The 22702-nt window shown below is 44.2% G+C and overlaps 1 protein-coding gene across 3 annotated transcripts in view; it reads left to right on the top strand.

Annotated features, from left to right (window-relative positions):
* The window catches only part of LOC137351635 (rho GTPase-activating protein 45-like), a 200077-nt gene that overhangs the window by 44941 nt on the left and 132434 nt on the right, over positions 1 to 22702 (top strand). The gene's annotated exons all lie outside the window — the stretch shown is intronic.

Genomic DNA, 22702 nt, shown 5'->3' with positions numbered 1-22702 from the left:
GGATGGTACGGTGGATTAGAAAATTGCTCTTAGGGTCTCAGCTGTGATGAGTGGCAGTAGGATGCTATAGTTGGCCTTTTTGCCCCAGGGTTAGGGAAAGAAAATTCAGCTGTAGCATCTTTGTTTTCAAGATATTAGGGGAACAGGTACGATAGATATAGAGAAACTATTTCCACTGGTTGGAGAGTCTAGGACTAGAGGGCATTGTCTAAAAATAGAATGAGACTTTTCAGGAATGAGATTGATATATTTTTGTTAACCAAAGTTATTAATGAATAAGGGGCAAAAGTGAGTATATGGAGTTAGGTTGCATATCAGCCATGATCTCATTGGATGGTGGGACAGGCTAAATAGTCTACTCCTGTTGCAATGTTTCTATGCTCCTGATTGTTACCAGTGATTCCTGTAGGAAAGTACAAATCTATGGATATTGAATGAGGAGAGGATCCCCCTACAACTTAATAGCTTACTGAAACTTACTGTCTGAGCTCACATGAAGGATAAACAACCAACATAAATGGAATTGTAACCCAGCTGGAAAGAGGGAGGGAAAGAAAATGGCAAAAAGAATTTTTTTTAAAAATGTAATATTTCCATTGCAGTTCTGAAATCTGAGTTTGAATTCAGCTCAAACAGATAGGCTATAAATTTCACATCTTCTGAGTCTCAGGCCACATCCTGACAAGTATGAACCCCACAATGCAGTTTGATACAAATTGAAACTAAATTAACAATCTTATTTACAGAGGTCATAACAGGGCTCTCCTATGACTCAGTTGAAATCGTAACCGAGACATTCAGTCCAAAAAGGTTCCAGATTCTATCATAGACAGATACAGCACTGAAACAGGCCCTTTGACCCACCGAGTCTGTGCCAACCATCAACCACCCATTTATACTAATCCTACATTAATCCCATATTCCTTACCACATCCCCACAATTCTCCTATCACCTACCTACACTAAGGGCAATTTACAATGGCCAATTTACCTATCAAGCTGCAAGTCTTTGGCCGTGGGAGGAAACCGGAGCACCCGGTGGAAACCCACATGGTCACAGGGAGAACCTGCAAACTACACACAGGCAGTACCTAAAACCAAACCCAGGTCGCTGGAACTGTGAGGCTGCAGTGCTAGCCACTGTGCCACCCACTTGATCTGTGCTCAGTTAGTTGATCTTAGTGATTTGGGATGCTAAAATTTATCTCACCTTAGGGAAGAGAAAATGGATCAGGTTTCTTGCTCTTGACTGTTATTCCATGATTGTTGGTGGAAGTGCACATGAGATCGGGCGTAGGCTCAGCCATGATGCACCCTATAGTCACATACTGCTGACATTATCTGGGCACATCCCAATTCGGTAAGGTATTGGAGAGAAACCTACAGATCTGAAGCCTGAAGAAAGTCAGTATCTTCAAACATGAGGCATGAAGGAAAACAAATTAACAGAGAAACTCGGAAGAAAGAATTTTTTTTAAAATTATAGCTATAATTAGTGTGGTCAAGGGAAGAAAAACAGTCTGGTGTATTATGAGCTGCTTTGCTGAGGCTAGTGTTAGCATATTGTTGGACAGAGTAGAGGGAGCTATACTTTGCATTTGGTCTTCCTGTACATAATCTGGGAGTGCTCACATGGGGTTCCCAACATGGGAAAGTGTTCTATTTCCCAGCACTGACATCTCCCAGTCTCATGTGAGTTAAAAATTCACCTAAAATACATATAAATTTGAAAAAGAAAGTGTTTGGGTAGGAATTTTCAGATTTCATCCTTTAATCATGAATCAGGTGCCCACTATTTATTGTTCTACAAATACATTTCCTATTTAGTCAGGAAATGTCAATTATTCCAAGGTTATAATAAAAAATACAGTGTGAAGAAGGAAGTAGTCTAATGTAACTATTGAGTTTACAGCAGGGTCTGTTTAGGGAAATAAAATGATGTCTGCTTCTATAGATTGTCCCTGATGTATATAGGGGAGAGCCAACTGTGTAACAGCCCCGACAAACAAATTTTTCTGCTGCACCTGTGGAAGAGCCTGTCACTCTAGAATTGGCCTTTATAGCCACTCCAGGCGCTGCTCCACACACCACTGACCACCTCCAGGCACTTACCCATTGTCTCTCGAGATAAGGAGGCCAAAGAAGAAGAAGATGACCATGTTGATAAAATAACTATTATTGAGCTAGACTGTTATTAAGTTTTAAGGAAATATCCTTCAAGAACAAAGTTTGAAATTAGATCTTCAGGAACTATTTCCAAATCTTGCATTTAGCTAATATATGTAAGATTGAGGCCTGATAGAATCAGTTTTATTGATGCTGGTTGTTTCCCTTTTAAACCCATGGACAATGTATTTTTATTGTACCTAGTAAGTGAGCTAAAACCTGTGTTCTAACGCACAGTATGGGTGTGCGTGCATATGTTTCAATTTTTCATGGGCAGACTAATTTTGAAGTAAGCTGACCTCTAATGATCTGGGTTTCAGCACTAGTATTGTGATTTGCAGAGTAAACTTTAAAGTGAAGTCTCATCAGGTGCCTTTTTGCTGATCATTCACTTTGATGGATGTTTCTGAGGGACGTGACATGGGCTATGTGGAATGAAACTGTGCAATGAGGCTAAGACATGATTATTTCCTGCAGTCACTCTTATTAATTATCGAATCATATTTCTTTGTTAGGCAATAAGTCACATTTTTGTGGAGCAGACATTCATCATTCAGGTAAACAATGTGCCTCCAGTAGGAGCTCACATTGGTTTCAGGAATGGAATTTTACTCCCTTGCATGACAAATGGTGGGGAAATTCCAACTCGGAGCCAAATATTGGATAGTTGAATTGATCCCAAGTCAGTGAAGTACAGTCCCTGAAGATGAGTGTCACTTTGCTGCAGAACTGAGGATGCTTAGAGGGCCTGTACAGATCTTCAGCAAACCTCTTCACTTCTATGGTTAGAAGTTGCTGTCATCTGTGGTACTAGCAACTTCCCCTTTAACAAAGATGTGCCAGAGAAAGCAATGTACTGTGCATGTTCCAGAAACTATCTGGAAAAAGAGTCCCTCGTAAAACTGGAACCAGAATATTGCACACTTCTGTTTGTGAGCAATTTAGTTTTAAATCATAAAAAGCTTCAGTATAGTTTTGTGATGACTTGTTTGTCAAACAATGTGATTAATGGTGGATTAGTCCTATCAAATATCAATAATATTTTCCACTTTAGTCATTGTACTTAATTAATGAGTTACATATAAAGGTTTTGCTGAACCTTTATAAAGCTCTGGTTAGGCCCTAATTAGAATATTGTGTCCAGTTCTGGTGACACTTTAGGAAGGATGTGAGGATCCTTGAGAGGGTACAGAGGAGAATTACCAGAATGGTTCTGGGTTTTTAGGAATTTTAGCTACAAGGTTGGATTAGAGAAGCTGGGGTTATTGTCCTTGGAGCAAAGGAGATTGAGGGGAGATTTGATAGAGGTTTACAAGGTTATGACAGGTTTAGATAAGGTAGACATAAGAAGCTGGTCCCATCAGCTGATGGTACAAGAACTAGGGGACAGAGATTTAACGTTTTGGCAAGATGCGGGGGAGGATGTGAGGCAGAATTGGAAGGGTACTTGAGGGAAATAAATTTTCAGGTTTACAGAGATAGAGCTGGGAATGGGACTGATTGAATTACTCTGCAGAGAGCTGGCATTCACTTGATGGACTGAATGTCCTCCTTCTGTGCCAAAATGACTATGAATCTATGACTCTATGCTCAGTACCATTCACAACTCATCAGATAATGAAGCAGTCCGTGCTCTCATACAGCAAGACCTAGCATATGCAGGCTTGAGCTGGTAAGTGGCAAGTAACATTCACCCACACAAGTGCCAGGCAATGACCATCTCCAACAAGAGAGAGTCTGACCATCTCCCCATGATGTTCAATGGCATTACCATTGCTGAATCCCACATCATCAACATCCTGGGGATCACCATTGACCAGAAACCTACTGGACCAGTCACACAAACACTGTGGCTACAAGAGCAGGTCAGAGGCTGGGAATTCTGCAGCGAGTAATTCACCTCCTTTCTCCCCAAAGCCTATCCACCATCTACAAGGCACAAATCAGGAGTGTGATGGAATACTCTCCTGCATGAGCGCAGCTCCAACAACACTCAAGAAGCTCGATACCATTCAAGTCAAAACAGCCCACTTGATCAGCACCCCATCCACCTTCTTAAAGATTCACTCCTTCCACCACGGGCACACAGTGGCAGCAGTGTGTAGCATATACAAGATACAGTGCAGCAACTCGCCAAACCTCCTTCGACAGCACCTTCCAAACTGGCGACCTCTACCACCTAGAAGAACAAAAGCAGCAGATGCATGGGAATACCATCACCTGCAAGTTCCCCTCCAAGCCACACACCATCCTGAGTTGGTACTATATTGCTGTTCTTTCACTGTTGCTGCATCAAAATACTGGAACTCCCTCCCTAGTAGCACTGTGGGTATACCTACACCCACACGGACTGCAACGATTCAAGAAGGTGGCTCACCACCACCTTTTCAAGGGCAATTAGGGTGGGCAATAAATGCTGGCATTGCCAGCGACGCTCACATCCCATGATCGAATAAAAAAATTGTCGCCAAACTGACCAGATAGTTTAGAATCAAAGTTGATACATGCTTGGTTTCACCTTTTTTTTGTTCTACATAGTTAAGTGGAAATCTTGCAAGATTAGCCTCCCAGTGTTAGGCATGGAATATTTTGGCCCATTCTGCGATGCACATTTCCGTCTAACCAGGCTCCATGCTGGGAGCGAAACTTTGCAAAATCATCCCTTCATTCTCATTGTGGTGGCTATAAATTTTTCTATGCAGCAACAACAGCATTAGCAGCAACAACTTGCACTTATATATTGATTTGAATGTAAAATAAAATCCCACACCGTTTTGTAAAAGGAAAAAGATAGGGAAGCCAATGTCGAACCATGGAAAATAGATTTGGTCTAAGGGTGGAAAGACTGGCTGAAAATGTGTTTTTTGAAAAGGATTTTAAAGGGAAAGAGGGAAATGAAGGAGCAGAGGACTGCAGGCAGGGTCTTCCAGGGGGTTGGGCCAAGGTGATGGCGGAAAGGTTCTACTACCAGTGATGGGGAGCAGGGATGTTTAAAAGGGCAGAGTCAGTGGATCAAAGGATGCTGGAGGTGGGAAAGAAGGCTGGAGAAACCTGCAGCCCGTGGAGGCGGTTTAAAGAAAAGATTATGAGCATAAATTTAATACTTTGGTGAACAGGGAAGCACTGTATGTGAGTGAGGATGTGGGTGATGGGCCAGCAGGATTTAGTGTAATTATATTCCAATATTTCCAATGCTCCCCATGCCTGCCACCCTTTATAAACAGAATATTAAGAGGGGTGGGTTTTGTAGGCAGGTGTGTGTGGAGTTTCGGACATGAAACCCGGGTGTCTGGTTTTCCCCACATGCTGTGGAGTTTTAACTTCACAGCAAGTGTCTTTTGTCCTTGACAGGTTCCTCCCCCAGGAACACAGCCTGATTGGCAGGCTTAGCTTCCATTCTAGTAAGGAGGACTCCAGAGCAGGCCGCAGGAGTAGGTAAGTCTGATCCACCACCTGGGGTGAGGGGGCGGGGGGTTGTGGTGGCATGGGTCTGACCCTGGAGCAGGTAAGGGGAGTGGTGGGGGGATCTGATCCCGAACCCCCAGGATCTTTGTATAGGGTGGGAGCTTGGTAGAGGACGGGGGAGAACACGAGCTCCACCTGGCCCACAAGCAGTGCTGTTAAGGCACCTTCTCCCCAAAAACTGTCCTCGCCTCCCTTCAGCTGCCAGGTTTCCCAAGGCCTGGGAAGTGCATCCGGCCATTGTTAAACCTACAAAGCAGGTTAAATCAGAGGCTGCTAACCTCATTAAAATATTTAAATTAATTGCCAAACTGCCTTTTGGGAGTGGATTGACTGCCCTCCCCTTTCCCACCTCCATTAAACCAGAAAGTAAGTCGGATGTGGTTGGGTTTCAGATCTTTTGAAAATTTTAAACATCTGACCTGACCCCAAGCCACCCGTTTTTGGGCGTTAAAATTCACCCCATTGAGTCTAGGAATGATAAAAAGATGAGCAAAAGCTTGGTCAAAGAAGTAGTTTTTGGAGAGCCTCTTAAAGGAGGAAAGAGGTGGAGAGGCAGAGAGGTCTAGACAGGAAATTCCAGAGCTTAGGAAGGCACAGCTACCAATAGTGGAGCAATTAAATTTTGGGATGCTCAAGAGATCAGAATTAGAGGAATGCAGATATCTTGGAGGGTTGATGGGCTGAGTTTGCATAAAATCTAGGCGTTGTTTAATCAGGAGCCAACGTAGGTCAGCGAGCTCAGGGATGATGGATTAACAGGACTTGGTGTGAGTTTGGTAGAATTTTGGATGACTTCAAGTATATAGAGGGTAGAGCGTGGAAGGCTGGCCAGGTGTGCATTGGAATAGTCAAGTCTAGAGGTAACTAAGTCATGGATGAGGAGCATTTACTTGTAATGTTTCAATCTAGTAGTGATTGAAATTGAAAATAATACTGACATCTGAAAGGACTAACTCATTATCCTTCACACTGAGATCTCAATGCTTGGCAAAGAAGTTGTCATTAAACTAAATGGCCTTGTTTCGATTTAAAACCATGTATTTTTTAAACTGAAGTTTTCTTGGTTTGAGTGAACATATTGCCGATGAACAAGTTATATTAAGTTCAGCATTGTGGTATTGAGTGTCTGTATCTGTCATTATGTGAATGATTCTATGTATCCCAAGGCCAACACTCTGTGGTCATTTCTAGCTGTATATCTATCATTGTGAGTCATCTACAACAACAAGGAAGCCTTTTCATTAGCATCAGGCATGACAATGATTTCAGATAGTGGCTGACACCAAATTACCATTAGTATCGAATATGGAATATGATTTCATGATTCCAGCAGATCTTCAGTACCTCCTCTAAGAGGACATGTGGGAGCCCAAATAGCCAGCAGGAAATTCACCTTTTGGGAGCATCATAGTTGGTCCCGCTTCTGTCTTCACCTCACATTCGCACACAGGCCTTATTCAGGAGTGGGTCTGCTTACTGATTTCTTTCCTCATTGTCCGAGGGAAATTAAGACCAATTGTAACTGCTCACTTCACTTACTGTTTCCCCTGCCAAAACCAGCTAGCTCACTGCAGATTGGGAGTCAGTCATGGGACCCTTCTGTTCTGTACCACATCATTTAACCACTAAATCATTGGGAAGCCTTGAATTTCTCATTTTGATTTGCAATATAAACCAATTTAAAAAAATGTCCGAGTCCAGAACGCATGAAAAATAGATTCCATAAACTGCTATGATCAGGAGGATGGTGGCAATTAACTCACACATTTCTTGATGAGTTATGCTGTGCACCTCGCCACTTGATAGGAGCTCCTCATGTCTGCTAAATGCCCATCTAGTGAGGGCTCAGATCTGTCTTTGTCAGTTTTCCGATGACCAACTAGTGACTATCTTTATAGGTGAAGTGGGGGGTCGGGGGGCAGATGTAGACATAGTCAAGTTGATGTCATGAGAACAATGTTAGGAGTTCAGAACCAAGTCAACACTCTGTGGCAGACAAGGTGATCCAAGTACGCTGGCAGTACTCCAGGAATCTGTTGATGTTGAGCCAGCCGGGCCCATTATTGGAGCCTGGATGGCTAGACTTCTCACCGGTTGCTGGGATTCTTCCCACTTGCAATTCAAAGTCTAATAGTTAGGCTGGTCTTAGTTTGACAAACTGCAGGAAGTTTACCAGTGCCTTGCTCTGGTAAGCTGCATGGCATTAGCTGGTTATGCTCCTGCAGTACCCCATTACACACTTGGCAGCTTCTAAATATTGGCCAATCTGCACCAAAATTCTTTCGGCTGGGAATCTCCCTAAGGGAAGAGTGCGTACCCTCCAAATTGGTCAAAGGGAAGCCAGGCAGATCGATGTAGATTTCTCAATTGTCTCCACAACTGGAGACGCTTAAACAAAATAATGGGTTTTCACGTATTAAACATCTGGCTGACCAAAAAATAAGACAAATAAATAGAACATATGAAAGGAGCTGTAGATTTATGAAAAAGTAGCAAATATTGAGTTTTGTTATTGTGTGATGGTCTCTTATATCATGTGTGAAATACTCAATGTTCCTGTTTTTCTCTACTTTCACATGGTTGTGCTTCAACAGGCTTTCTTCACCCTGATAGCAGGTATCACTGGCACTGCATCCTCTTTCACTTCTCCTTCACACAGGAAGTAAGAGCTTGGTGTTGTAAATTGGTCTTAACTAAATTTAAGGGTGTAGTCAGCAGACAACTCTTCAGACAACTAGAAAAGATCGGATGTCCACCAAAGCTACTAAGTATCATCACCTCATTCCATGACAAAATGAAAGGCACGATTCAACATAGCAGCGCCTCATCAGACCCCTTTCCTATCCTGAGTGGCGTGAAACAGGGCTGTGTTCTCGCACCTACACTGTTTGGGATCTTCTTCTCCCTGCTGCTCTCACATGCATTCAAGTCTTCAGAAGAAGGAATTTTCCTCCACACAAGATCAGGTGGCAGGTTGTTCAACCTTGCCCGTCTTAGAGCGAGGACCAAAGTACGGAAAGTCCTCATCAGGGTACTCCTCTTTGCTGACGATGCTGCATTAACATCTCACATTGAAGAGTGTCTGCAGAGACTCATCGACAGGATTGCGGCTTCCTGCAACGAATTTGGCCTAACCATCAGCCTCAAGAAAATGAACATCATGGGACAGGACATCAGAAATGCTCCATCCATCAATATCGGCGACCACGCTCTGGAAGTGGTTCAAGAGTTCACCTACCTAGGCTCGACTATCACCAGTAACCTGTCTCTCGATTCAGAAATCAACAAGCATATGGGAAAGGCTTCTACTGCTATGTCCAGACTGGCCAAGGGAGTGTGGGAAAATGGCGCACTGACACTGAACACAAAAGTCTGAATGTATCAAGCCTGTGTCCACAGTACCTTGCTCTACGGCAGCGAGGCCTGGACAACGTATGTCAGCCAAGAGCGACGTCTCAATTCCATCTTCGCTGTCTCCGGAGAATCCTTGGCATCAGGTGGCAGGACCGTATCTCCAACACAGAAGTCCTCGAGGCGGCCAACATCCCCAGCATATACACCCTACTGAGCCAGCGGCGCTTGAGATGGCTTGGCCACGTGAGCCGCATGGAAGATGGCAGGATCCCCAAGGCCACATTGTACAGCAAGCTCGTCACTGGTATCAGACCCACTGGCCGTCCATGTCTCCGCTTTAAAGATGTCTGCAAATGTGACATGAAGTCCTGTGACATTGATCACAAGTCGTGGGAGTCAGTTGCCAGTGATCGCCAGAGCTGGCCGGTAGCCATAAAGGCGGGGCTAAAGTGTGGAGAGTCGAGAAGACTTAGCAGTTGGCAGGAAAAAAGACAGAAGCACAAAGGGAGAGCCAACTGTGTAACAGCCCCGACAACCAATTTTATTTGCAGCACCTGTGGAAGAGTCTGTCTGGAATTGACCTTTATAGCCACTCCAGGCGCTGCTTCACTAACCACTGACCACCTCCAGGCGTTCACCATTTAAATAAAATAGAATATTCAAAATACAGTGGTGGAGTTGGTTTTGCGCTCTCCCCAGAAACAAGCCGATTTCCTCTTTTTAGTTGTTAGATCCCTCCTACTTTTAAAGATATTAGTGTAATTTCTTCCTGTAAAACCAGGTCTAACGTCATGAGATGAAATTGTGCCATCCCATATTTGTGTATGGGCACACAACATGTTTGTACTATTTTTAAATTTAAAACAAATGGTTAAAATAGCGGGCAAAAGAATTTCACAGAAACAAAATTAAGTGTTTAAAAACAATATTGCATGGTTTCAACTCCTTGGTGGACTCCAGAATATAAATGCAGTTAGTCAGACAGGCTTCGATGCCAAGGTGAAGTTAGAATGGGTAATGCAGACTGGGGAAGGAACGTGGCATGTGGTAGGGGATGGTGAGGGGTGGGAGTGGGTGTGTATTCATCTTTGGAATCCAGCCTGCAGAAGATGCTGTGTATTCCCCTAATGTGATTGATGAAATTAGGACTTTAACAAGGGGTTCAAAATATTAAAGATAAAAATAAACTGCATATGCCGGATATCTGAACTGAATATAGAAAATGCTGGAAATACACAGCACATCCTTCAGTTTGAGGGTCTCCACCCAACAGAGGAATGTTAACTTCATCTGTACTGATCACCAATCATAATTTCCAACTTTTGTTATAACATCACAAAGTACAAATTAATTGAAATCCAGAGGGATATAAATCACGTTGACTTGAATTCTCTGTAGCTGGCACTGTAATCTGCTTTCTTCATCAGAACTGGAAATTATCCTGTTGTTTCTCTTCCACAGACGTTTTTGGGCCAGCTGTGTGTTTGGAGCATGTTGCATTTCTATTTCAAATTTCCAGTATTTTCCAGATTTTTTTCTTCTAATTCCTTCATTAAAAAGAGCTGGATAAATATCCAGCGGGAAAAAAGAAAAAAACTTGCATTTATATAGCACCTTTCACAACCTCATGATGTCCCGAAGCACATTAAAGCCAATGAAATGCTCTTGAAGTGTAGTCACTGTTTCAATGTAGGAAAGGTTAAAAGTATAGATCAAGATGTTGAGGTAATCCAAGAGCATGATAGTTCCTGTGCTTTTGGCTGTGGGCAGAATAGCCTGGAGACATAGGAATTGATAGATTGCCTGGAGTTCCGACTGATTACCTTTTAGAGTATCAAGTATTTGTTAAGAATTTCCCCTTTGGAGGTTATACTGGCAGGGTAGAATTCCGAATAAATTGTGTGTGGCTTGTGGAAGGAACAGGTTTGATCAACTTTTTGAACTTTCTTATTCCATACTTTATATATTCTAAGAAACAGAAAATCTTCAAACTATTTCACGGGAGTTCCTATTTCTGACAAATCGAGGACTTATGAGGGGTTGCGTATGTGATCTCAGAATGCAATAAATAATGAAGTCTGGAAATTGTACTTCTTGAATGAAATATATAAACTTCGGCTACCCTGATGGGTTGATTCATTTGTCAAGGGGGGCTGAGCCATAAAGATTACGTTCTGTCCAGAGGTCTAGGCCTAGTCTGTGCTGAGTTACTGATTTTAGTCGTAGTAGTAATAGAGGTGCTACAATTGACCAGCCTCAGAATCCCTGCTGCAGAAATGGGAGAGCAACCAGAGTTCCCAATCCAGATTGCTGTCCAGTGACTTCTGCTGGCAAGTGAATGTGTGGACATCTGGCGAGTACGGGTTTTCAGCTTACACCCCATGAAGTAGTGCCCATCATTGTCTGCTTTGCTGGGCTCATACTTGAAGAATGATCACTGATCAAAGGGCAACTGATGCATGTGGAATCCACCTGAGCCATCACCTTTAAGACAGGAGGACTGAAGGGATCAAAGACAGAGCAATATCAGAGAATTGCAGTGTTATTATGCGACGAAAACAAGGTGTTCAAAGGATGTTCTAAACACAGCTGTAATTCACTGCAGTGCAGCCATTGAGATATTACCTGGACCTCCGTTGGTATACAATCCACTATTGTCAACCAGGACTAATCTAATGCCATTATGTTATGTGACAGAAAATAGTAGCTGAACTTATAAATTTATCTTCCATACTTTACTCTTCAAAAATACTTCATGGGATGTTACTTTCCTTGTGAATACCTGAGGTTGTCAAAGGTACTATATAAATTTAAGTTCTTTCCTTCTCTCTTAAATAGGCTATCTTATCCTGGTGCACCGCACTTGTGCGGAATATAATGTTTCCAGACAGGTACGATTTCCACCAAATGTCCAGTTTGTGAAGTTTCATAAATGACCTGTAATACTGCCATCTAGTGTGACTGCTCCAGACTGAGCAGTGCAAAGACAGCAGCTAGAGAGACTCCAGTTAATGGAGAAGCAAGCATTACAGCTCCAGGTCATGCTGCATTTATATTAGAATGGGATTAGAACGGGCGGCTAGTTTTTGCAGCCGACGCAGACACGATGGACTGAACGGCCTCTTTCTGTGCCGTAACTTTTCTATGGTTCTCACATAGTGCTGCTCACGACAGCATCTCTGACGTCGGCAGCAATTCTGCAGTATAAATGAAGAGGAGCAAGCGATTTCAGTGGAGCACAGTGTCACATTCCCCACAATGACAGTTGCTTTCAGTGGCACAAGCAGCCACTACTGGCGAAGTGTGGGTTCTGGCCAATTCATGCAGTCTAGGATAGGGTTTCTTACATTGCTGATGACACAGATCTTCCTGATACTGGGTAAAGGGTCCACAACCAGATAGGTCCAACATTTAAGTACTATTGAAGGGAGGAGAATTAGCAAAGGAAGGCTGCTTCAATTCAGTGATTTGGGAATGCCTGCAAATAAAACCAACCAATACCTGGTATCAGTCTCGGCAGCAGCAGATGCATTACAACTGTTGAGTTAGGGATGGTGTGGGAAATCAGCTGGGAATGCTGCTCCTGAATGCTGTCTAGCAATTCATGCTGCAAAGTGTGAGTGCATGGCTCTTGGTTGAGGACAGATTGGGTTTGAATAGTTTACTGACAGACACTGCTACAGCTAACACATGAACAGAAGCCACTTGCACAAAGTGTTGGAGGATGCCTGGAACTGCTGGGAACCAAATTCCAGCAAACAATATAGGCGTCTTCAGGAGAGGAGGGGAGGGGAGAAAATTGGCAGAAAGAATTACTAAGAACATTTTTTATTACAAACGTAGAGTAATCAGCAGGGTTCATCTTGCTTTTATCAGGCCTCCTAATAAGATAAACTGAGCACAACCTTTGCTAGGCAATAAGTAGAGGAAATTCTGGAAGGAAATAAAGGATTACAAACATGAAAATTGTTGGGTGTTGATTGCTGTGATGGCTTTTTTCAGAGGCCAAGCCTACAGGAGGTTGGTGGCTAGATCATGGCAGCCTCCAATTAGTACAGTATGATCCTGAGCTGTTGCTGATATTGCCATTTCACAAAGTGGGAGGGGGCTGAGGATAAAATTCTTAATGCTATGCTACTGGTTTTGAAGATTCCTCCAAAGTACATTCCGAAATTACTAATGGTTTTTTTTGACTCACGTGTCTAATAGAATCATCAATACAAGTATAAAGTTTGGACTTGGTGGTTAATGTATTGCCATGTGTGGAAGTGAGCTGTACACACTAACCAGGTTCCAAATTCGGTCCCTAACCTATGTTGAGTTTGCTGATCCGATGGCTTGACTACTCGTCTTTCAGGGAGGATCGTGCTCCTGATTGCCATTCAGTGGCCTCTGCCGGGAAGTACTTATTTCTAGACTTCTTGAGAACAGAATTTGCTGTGTTGCTCCCCCCCCCCCCACCCCCACTCCCATCACCCCAGTATTTCTTAAATGGTAAGAGATTAGAAAGTGTAGATGTACAACGGGACCTGGGTATCCTCGTCAATAAGTTACTGAAAGCTAACATGCAGGTGCAGCAAGCAATTAGGAAGGCTACTGGTATGTTCGCCTTTATTGCAAGAGGATTTGAGTACAGGAGTAGTGAAATCTTGCTTCAATTGTATAGAACCTTGGTTAGACCGCACCTGGAGAACTGTGTGCAGTTTTGGTCGCCTTACCTTAAGAAGGATATTATTGCCATAGAGGGAGTGCAACAAATGTTCACCAGACTTGTTTCCAGGATGGCAGGACTGTCCTATGAAGAGAGATTGGGGAAACTGGGCCAGTATTCTCTAGAGTTTTGGAGAATGAGAGGTGATCTCATTGAAACCTACAAAATACTTAAAGGGATAGACAGAGTAGATGTAGGTATGATGTTTCCCCTGGTTGGGGAGTCTAGAACCAGGGGACACAATTTCAAAATAAGGGGGAAGCCACTTAGGACCGAAATGAGGAGAAATTTCTTTACTCAGAGAGTTGTGAATCTTTGGAATTCTCTACCCAGAGGGCTGTGGAAGCTCAGTCACTGAGTATGTTTAAAGCAGAAAATTGACAGATTTCTAAATACCAATGACATAAAAGGATATAGGAATCTTCTTCTTTGGCCTCCTTGTCTCGAGAGACAATGGATAAGCGCCTGGAGGTGGTCACTGGTTTGTGAAGCAGCGCCTGGAGTGGCTATAAAGGCCAATTCCAGAGTGACAGACTCTTCCACAGGTGCTGCAGATAAAATTGGTTGTCGGGGCTGTTACATAGTTGGCTCTTTCCTTGTGCGTCTGTCTTTTTTCCTGCCAACTGCTAAGTCCCTTCGACTCGCCACGCTTTAGCCCCACTTTTATAGCTGCCCGCCAGCTCTGGCGATCACTGGCAACTGACTCCCACGACTTGTGATCAATGTCACAGGACTTCATATCGCGTTTGCAGTGAATAGTGTGGGAAAAAGGCATTGAAGTGGATGATCAGCCATGATCGTGTTGAATGGTGGAGCAGGCTCGATGGGCTGAATGACCTACTCCCGCTCCTATGTTCCTCCACCCATTGCCATTCCTATTACTCGACAAGAGGAAGAGCAGCTACATTATTTACAAGAAGTCAGGGCTTTAGGTCAGGATTAAAAACTGCCAGAAATTACTTAAAAAGTGAAAAAAAACCTTGTAGTTTAAAATAAATCAAGAAGTTAGTTTAAAACGAGTACTTGTAACGAAAACCCTGGAATTAATTAGGTTGCAAGTGGGTGCTGCAATAGAGGAATGTAAGGGTCATTCTATCTGGAGAACCTATTATGAAACAAGTGGGCTTCCTCATTCATAATTATCTTGTAATTACCTGTTGGACGGAGATGAGAGGACTCTAGACAATATAGTCTGAGATCTGAAACATTCATATCAAAGTGACCTCACTGTGTCACTTTACAGATTTTGGTTTTGAAGCTAGCTGCTGATTTCTAGCGGGCCATTGGAGGACGATTGGCTGCACAGAGATTTATTTTCATTTTAAAAGCAAATTACTGCAGATGCTGGGAATCGGAAACAAAAACAGGAAATGCTGGAAATTCTCAGTAGGTCAGGCACTGTGGAGAGAAAAGCAGAGAGTTCTGATGAAAGGTTATTGACCTGAAACGTTAACCCTGCTTTTCCCTCCATAGAGGCTGGCTGACCTGCGAAAAATTTCCATCATTTTCTGCTTTTGTTTATTTTTATTCGTTCAAGGCAGTACTTATAATGCAGTATTTACTGCCCATCCTGGGTTGCTCTGAGGTTGCTAAGAGCCGATCACACAGTGTAGGACTGGAGTCACGTGCAGGCTCGACCAGGCGGGGGTGATGCAGGACCCTCCTGGATGGGCATTAATCACAAGTTTTTAAAACAATCCAGCAGCCTTTGTGATCATTTTTTCTGCTGCCAGCTCACAAATTACCAGATTTATTGAATATCATTTCACAACTTGCCATAGTGGGATTTGAACATCCCTGGGCTACTGGTCTAGTATTAACCACTATGCTATTGTGCCCTTTTACAGCCTGGCATGTTCCATCTGTGTTTATATGGGATGCCCCAAGAGAATTCTGTTTTCTAAATACTTTGCCAGTTGATCTACAGCAAATCCTAAAATCATAACTGTTTGTATTTATTTTTGAAAGACCTTGCTTCTATACAAATGGGGACGGGGGAAGGTGCGGGGCAGTGCTGGGGACATGAATGCCCTGCTGATCTTAATGGCGGGACCTCATTTAAATAACATGCTGCAGCCTCCCGCCCAACAGCTGGAAACAGAAGCACAAACAATCCAGGAGGCCACATCTGGGAACCTGTGGTGATGGTCCCCGGCAGTTAGTGGGAATGAAAGCTTGGGATTTTAGAGGTCAGAGCCTTGATCAGGGTGAGGGTGGGGTTGTGCCACTATTAGAGAGAGGGAGGGTTAGCACAGTCCAAGCGAGACCTAAGGCTCCCTTGTGAGGCCTGGAGGAGTACTCCTGGCCCACAGGGAAACCTGAAAAATGGGTTTTGCCTGAGGGGGCAGGGTAATGGTCACCATCTCACCTCCCCTGCTCAGGCCTCTGGTTGTTATTGCAGATCGTCTCCTAGTAACATGATTGGGCCCTATCTATTAAAACAGGAGCCACTTCCTTTTGGTGGGGGTTTGGAGGGGGAGAGGGTAAGTGACTCCCATTATTTTAATTGTCCCCACTGCCTAGTTTCTGCCAGGTTGGGCAGTTAACACTGGGGCCTTCCAATTATTGTATTTAACAGTGAGCTGATCACTTGCATCAACAAGCTTTTTTTTAATTCATTCATGGGATGTGGGCGTCACTGGCTATGCCAGCATTTATTGCCCATCCCTAATTGCCCTTGAGAAGGTGGTGGTGAGCTGCCTTCTTGAACCGTTGCAGTCCATGTGAGGTAGGTACACCCACAGTGCTGTTAGGAAGGGAGTTCCAGGAGTTTGACCCAGCGACAGTGAAGGAACGGCGATATAGTTCCAAGCCAGGATGGTTTGTGACTTGGATGGGAACTTGCAGGTGGTGGTGTTCCCATGCATCTGCTGCTCTTGTCCTTCGAGGTGGTAGAGGTCGCGGGTTTGGAAGGTGCTGTCTAAGGAGCCTTGTTGCGTTGCTGCAGTGCATCTTGTAGATGGTACACACTGCTGCCACTGTGTGTCGGTGGTGGAGGGAGTGAATCTTTGTGGATGGTGTGCCAATCAAGCGGGCTGCTTTGTCCTGGATGGTGTCAAGCTTCTTGAGTGTTGTTGGAGCTGCACCCATCCAGGCAAGTGGAGAGTATTCCATCACATTCCTGACTTGTGCCTTGTAGATGGTGGACAGGCTTTGGGGAGTCAGGAGGTGAGTTACTCGCTGCAGAATTCCTAGCCTCTGACCTGCTCTTGTAGCCACAGTATTTATATGGCTACTCCAGTTCAGTTTCTGGTCAATGGTAGCCCCTAAGATGTTGATAGTGGGGGGATTCAGCAATGGTAATGCCATTGAATGTCAAGGGGAGAATGTTACATTCTCTCTTGTTGGAGATGGTCATTGCCTGGCACTTGTGTGGCGCGAATGTTACTTACCACTTATCAGCCCAAGCCTGGATATTGTCCAAGTCTTGCTGCATTTCTACACGGACTGTTTCAGTATTTGAGGAGTTGCGAATGGTACTGAACATTGTGCAATCATCAGCAAACATCCCCACTTCTGACCTTATGATTGAAGGATGGTCATTGATGAAGCAGCTGAAGATGGTTGGGCCTAGGACACTACCCTGAGGAACTCCTGCAGTGAAGCTCAGATGATAGACCTCCAACGACCGCAGCCATCATCCTTTGCGCCAGGTATGACTCTAACCAGCAGAGAGTTTTCCCCCTGATTCCCATTGACTCCAGTTTTGCTAGGGCTCCTTGATGCTATACGCGGTCAAATGCTGCCTTGATGTCACGGGCAGTCACTCTCACCTCACCTCTTGAGCTAAGCTCTTTTATCCATGTTTGAACCAAGGCTGTAATGAGGTCAGGGGCTGAGTGGCCCTGTCTGAACCCAAACTGGGTATCACTGAGCAGGTTATTGCTAAGCAAGTGCTGCTTGATGGCATTGTTGATGACACCTTCCATCACTTTGCTGTTGATTGAGAGTAGACTGATGGGGCGGTAATTGGCCGGGTTGGACTTGTCCTGCTTTTTGTGTACAGGATATACCTGGGCAATTTTACACATTGCTGGGTAGATGCAGGGTTGTAGCTATACTGGAACAGCTTGGCTAGGGGTGTGGCAAGTTCTGGAGCACAGCTCTTTAGTACTATTGCCGGAATATTGTCAGGACCCATAGCCTTTGCAGTATCCAGTGCCTTCAGTCGTTTCTTGATATCACGCGGAGTGAATTGAATTGGCTGAAGACTGGCATTTGTGATGCTGGCGACTTCAGGAGGAGGCCGAGATGGATTATCAACTCGGCACTTCTGGCTGAAGATTGTTGCAAATGCTTCACCCTTATCTTTTGCACTGATGTGCTGGGCTCCCCCATCATTGAGGATGGGGATATTTGTGGAGCCTCCTCCTCCAGTTAGTTGTTCAATTGTCACCACCATTCACGGCTGGATGTGGCAGGACTGCAGAGCTTAGATCTGATCCGTTGGTTGTGGGATTGCTTAGCGCTGTCTATTACATGCTGCTTACGCAGTTTGGCATGCAAGTATTCCTGTGTTGTAGCTTCACCAGGTTGACACCTCATTTTGAGGTATGCCTGGTACTGCTCCTGACATGCCCTCCTGCACTCTTCATTGAACCAGGGTTGGTCTCCTGGCTTGATGGTAATGGTAGAGTGGGGGATATGCCAGGCCATGAGGTTACAGATTGTGGTTGAGTACAGTTCTGCTGCTGCTGATGGCCCACAGCGCCTCATGGATGCCCAGTTTTGCATTGCTAGATCTGTTCAAAATCTATCCCATTTAGCACAGTGATAGTGCCACGCAACACGATGGACGGTATCCTCAATGTGAAGGTGGGACTTCATCTCCACAAGGACTGTGTGGTGGCCACTCCTACCAATACAGTCATGGACAGATGCATCTGCGGCCGGCAGATTGGTGAGGACAAGGTCAAGTATGTTTTTCCCTCGTGTCTTGGTTCCCCCACCACCTGCCGCAGACCCAGTCTAGCAGCTATGTCCTTTAGTACTCGGCCAGCTCTATCAGTAGTGGTGCTACTGAGCCACTGTTGGTGATGGACATTGAAGTCCCCCACGCAGAGTACATTTTGTGCCCTTGACACCCTCAGTGCTTCCTCCTAGTGGTGTTCAACATGGAGTACTTAGTCATCAGCTGAGGGAGAGCGGTAGGTGGTAATCAGTAGGAGGTTACCTTGCCCATGTTTGACCTGATGCCATGAGACTTTATGGGATCCAGCGTCAATGTTGAGGACTCGAAGGGCAACTCCCTCCCTACTGTAGACCACTGTCCCGCCGCCTCTGCAGGGATAATGATTGCAGTGTCTGGGACGTTGTCTGTAAGGTATGATTCCGTGAGTATGACTATGTCAGGCTGTTGCTTGACTAGTCTGTGGGACAGCTCTCCCAACTTTGGCACAAGCCCCCAGATGTTAGTAAGGAGGACTTTGCAGGGTTGACAAGGCTGGGTTTGCCTTTGTCGTTTCCGGTGCCTAGGTCAATGCCAGGTGGTCCGTCCGATTTCATTCTTTTTTGTTGACTTCCTAGCGGTTAGGTACAACTGAGTGGCTTGCTAGGCCATTTCAGAGGGCATGTAAGAATTAACCACATTGCTGTGGGTCTGGAGTCACATGTAGGGCAGACCAGGTAAGGACAGCAGATTTCCTTCCCTAAAGGGCATTAGTGAACCAGATGGGTTTTTACAACAATCGACAATGGTTTCATGGCCATCATTAGACTAGCTTTTAATTCCAAATTTATTAATTAAATTCAAATTCCACCTTCTGCTGTGCTGGGATTCAAACCCATGTCCCCAGAGAAATACCCTGGGTCTCTAGGTTACTATTCGAGTGATAATACCACTAGGTCACCGCCTCCCCTTACAGAATAGCACTATTTCGCATCATAGCAAGCGTCATGCATGGCATCATTTAGTATATTTACCAGACCACAAGAAACGGCCGTGTGTCTTTGCAGATTAAAATCCAGTTTCACTTCTGTTAATCTTAATAATTGAAAACTGACAGGAAAATTCCAGTTTTTGAATGAGTATTTTAAAGATCCTCACCCCATACAATGGTTGTTTGTGTGATGCGTCAATGTCTGGCACAGTTAATAGTGCATGTTAATGTGGCTGCTACCATTCTTTGGCTGATATAAATCTCCAGTGCCTTCCCGCAGGTGATCCCAACTAAAGCCTGGCTCGGGTATGAAATTAAAACCTGACCCGGGCCCGACCCAACCACAACCAACCTGAATCCGACCCGAGCCCTTTAATTTTTTTCGCGCCCGACCATACCTGTCCCAACACAAATCTCCTTCATCTGTTCCGGCAGCAGGAGTTGTGGGAAATCATGGATAAGCCTGATCCCGTGATTTCCCGGAAGCAGTGTCCAGCCCCACCCGACCCGAGCCCAAATGCTGGACTCGGAATTTTGACCCGACCCGAACCCGACACACGTAGTCGGGTCTTGTCGGGTTCAGATTGGGTAGCCAGCCTTTAATCCCAACATTTCTGCCATTAATTTACAAAGTACAATATCGCCCCAGTTAGATTGAGAGTGATGGTGAGGGATTATACCTACACCATTTCCTCTTCAACATATCTCATCCTTTGCATCTCATTTCCTGTAGCAGATCTTGCTTACAAGAAAAAGTACAGCTATACAGCAGGAATATTCATTTATGTGTTGTGTATGGAGGAGTCTTTTATCACAGTTCAATTAGCAAATATTCCAGAACAGCAGCAGGTTTTTTTTTGTTATCTATCCTAAACACCATTTTATTTATATACCAGTTTGAACTATACTCTTTATTTACACTAGAATAAACACTATATTTAGAATATTATAAATCTATGATATATTTACACCATATATGAGTGCAGCTAAGTTTTATATGTAGTGCAAACCTTGCCCCACAGGGTAAACAAACCTGGCTGCCTTATCCAAATTGCGTAGGAAACCCTTGAAAACAGTTATGTAAAATTCTGCATTGGGATATGGGGATTTTAACACTGTAAACACGGCAAGGCTGTCACATCGAGTTGTTCTCTGTGTGGGGCTGAATATAAAAGCTTTTTTTAATTCTTTCATGGGATATAGTTGTCGCTGGTAAGGCCAGCATTTGTAGCCCATCCCTAATTGCCCTTGACAACAGAGTGGCTTGCTAGGCCATTTCAGAGGGCAGTTAAGAGACAACCACATTGCTGTAGGTCTGGAGTCATGTGTAGGCCAGACCAGGTAATGATGGCAGATTTCCTTCCCTAAAGGACATTAGTGAACCAGATGGGTTTTTATGACAATCGATGATCGTTTCAGAGCACCATTACTGAGACTAGCTTTCAATTCTATATTTTTATTCGTGAATTAAAATTCCACCAGCTGCTGGGGTGGGTTTTGAATCCATATTCCTAGGGCATTAGCCTGGGCCTCTAGACTACAAGTTCAGTGACTATACCACCATCTCCAGCCTGCTAAAGGAGACCAACTTCCCACTCTGAATGTACACCGGAGAGCTGAGCATGTACATCCCTCTCCGATGACACAGACTACGAAGGTTTTAAACATGAAGGAGGTGAAATTGGTCTACGCCAGCCGCGCAAAACAGGCTTGTAGCGCATCGGCAGCTGATTTTCCACCGCGCCAGTTTTTATTTTTCATTGACTTGGAAAATATTGCCTAGATTTTTTATTTCAAGCCAAGTAAAAGTAACAGTGAGACCAGGAAATGAGTCTCCAAAAAGAGAACGACCTATCATTCTGTGAACTTCAGTGGAAAGAAAAATGGGTGCGGGAAAAAAATCAGCTGCTGATTCGCTACGAGCCGGTTTCGCTCTGCTGGAGTAGACCAATTTCACCCCTGCAATACTGTACCATTTATTCCTTTGAAGATTAGACCTCAATAAACAGCAACAAAACTACTGTTTAAAACAGAGAAAAGTCATTCAGTGTATAATGCAAAAGCATCTCATGCTCCCTTGTTGCTCATTTGTGTGACGGTTCATCAGCCCACATTCACAGGTGTCTGCTAGAATATGAGGGTGTGTCACAGCTGCTGAGACCATTCAATTCTCAGGAGTTCTTGTGGTTTTTCTGTTTTCTGAGGGGCTTCCTCAGAATGTACTCTGCTAGCGGGTTTGTCAGTCAAATATCAGAGATAAGCTGGAGGAAGCTATTGCAAGCAACTATATCAAGGCATTTGGAGCCCATTATAAACAAGGAAAGCTCATCAGAGAAATGTTCCCATGCTTTTCCCAGGAGGGAAATATTCAATTGAAAGCGAAAGATAAATGAGCGTGCCAGTTGTGCTATTTGGAGCACCGCCGGGGATTTGAAAAATAGGGCTGTTGACAGAAAAGAAAGTTCTTTATATATTAAAGGAAAACTTCATGACCCAGGGCCACGCTGGAATTTTTAGCTATTTTTTTGTTCCATATTCGCGTACAACAAATGTTATTTTTTCCATTTGTGCACTCTTGTTATCCCAGATTAAATTTGGCATAAAGAAAACGGTGGCCGAAAGAAAGCGAGAGGTTAGTAAAAGCTTTAAGATTAGTTGACACCTCTCCCCACTCCCTTCCTTTGCTGGTAACTAGTATTTGAGAAAAGGAGGCCTGCAGCAAAATGATGACTTGCTGAGTGAATAATTACGCCACTCGGTGTAGTACTGGCCATACAGAACTTGAGCTGCCCAGATTCACTCCACTGCCCAAGTTGAGTTTAGTAGCTCCTAACTCGGGGATGGGGAAGTTGGCTGGAACACTACAATTTAGCTTTCATTCTCTAGGGAAAAATCAGCCAGGGTTCCCAGTACTGATTTCTACCCAGTGAACCATGCTGGAAAGTGTAAATGTGTGGAAGTCAGATGGAGAAAGAAATTGAGCTGACCTGTGATGGTTCCAACAGATGTATAGTCTGTTGGCACTCATTGCCTCAGCTTACACGTGAAGCGTTCCTAGCATTACCTTAGGCTGAATCCAGATACTTTCTGGGGCTACGTTCAACCTGCCCATCGCTCCTCCTGTCCC

This window comes from Heterodontus francisci, chromosome 36, assembly GCF_036365525.1.
Source record: "Heterodontus francisci isolate sHetFra1 chromosome 36, sHetFra1.hap1, whole genome shotgun sequence".
Taxonomy (NCBI): domain Eukaryota; kingdom Metazoa; phylum Chordata; class Chondrichthyes; order Heterodontiformes; family Heterodontidae; genus Heterodontus; species Heterodontus francisci.
Note: the sequence above shows the minus strand (reverse complement) of the source record. Positions and strands in the feature narration are given on the sequence as shown.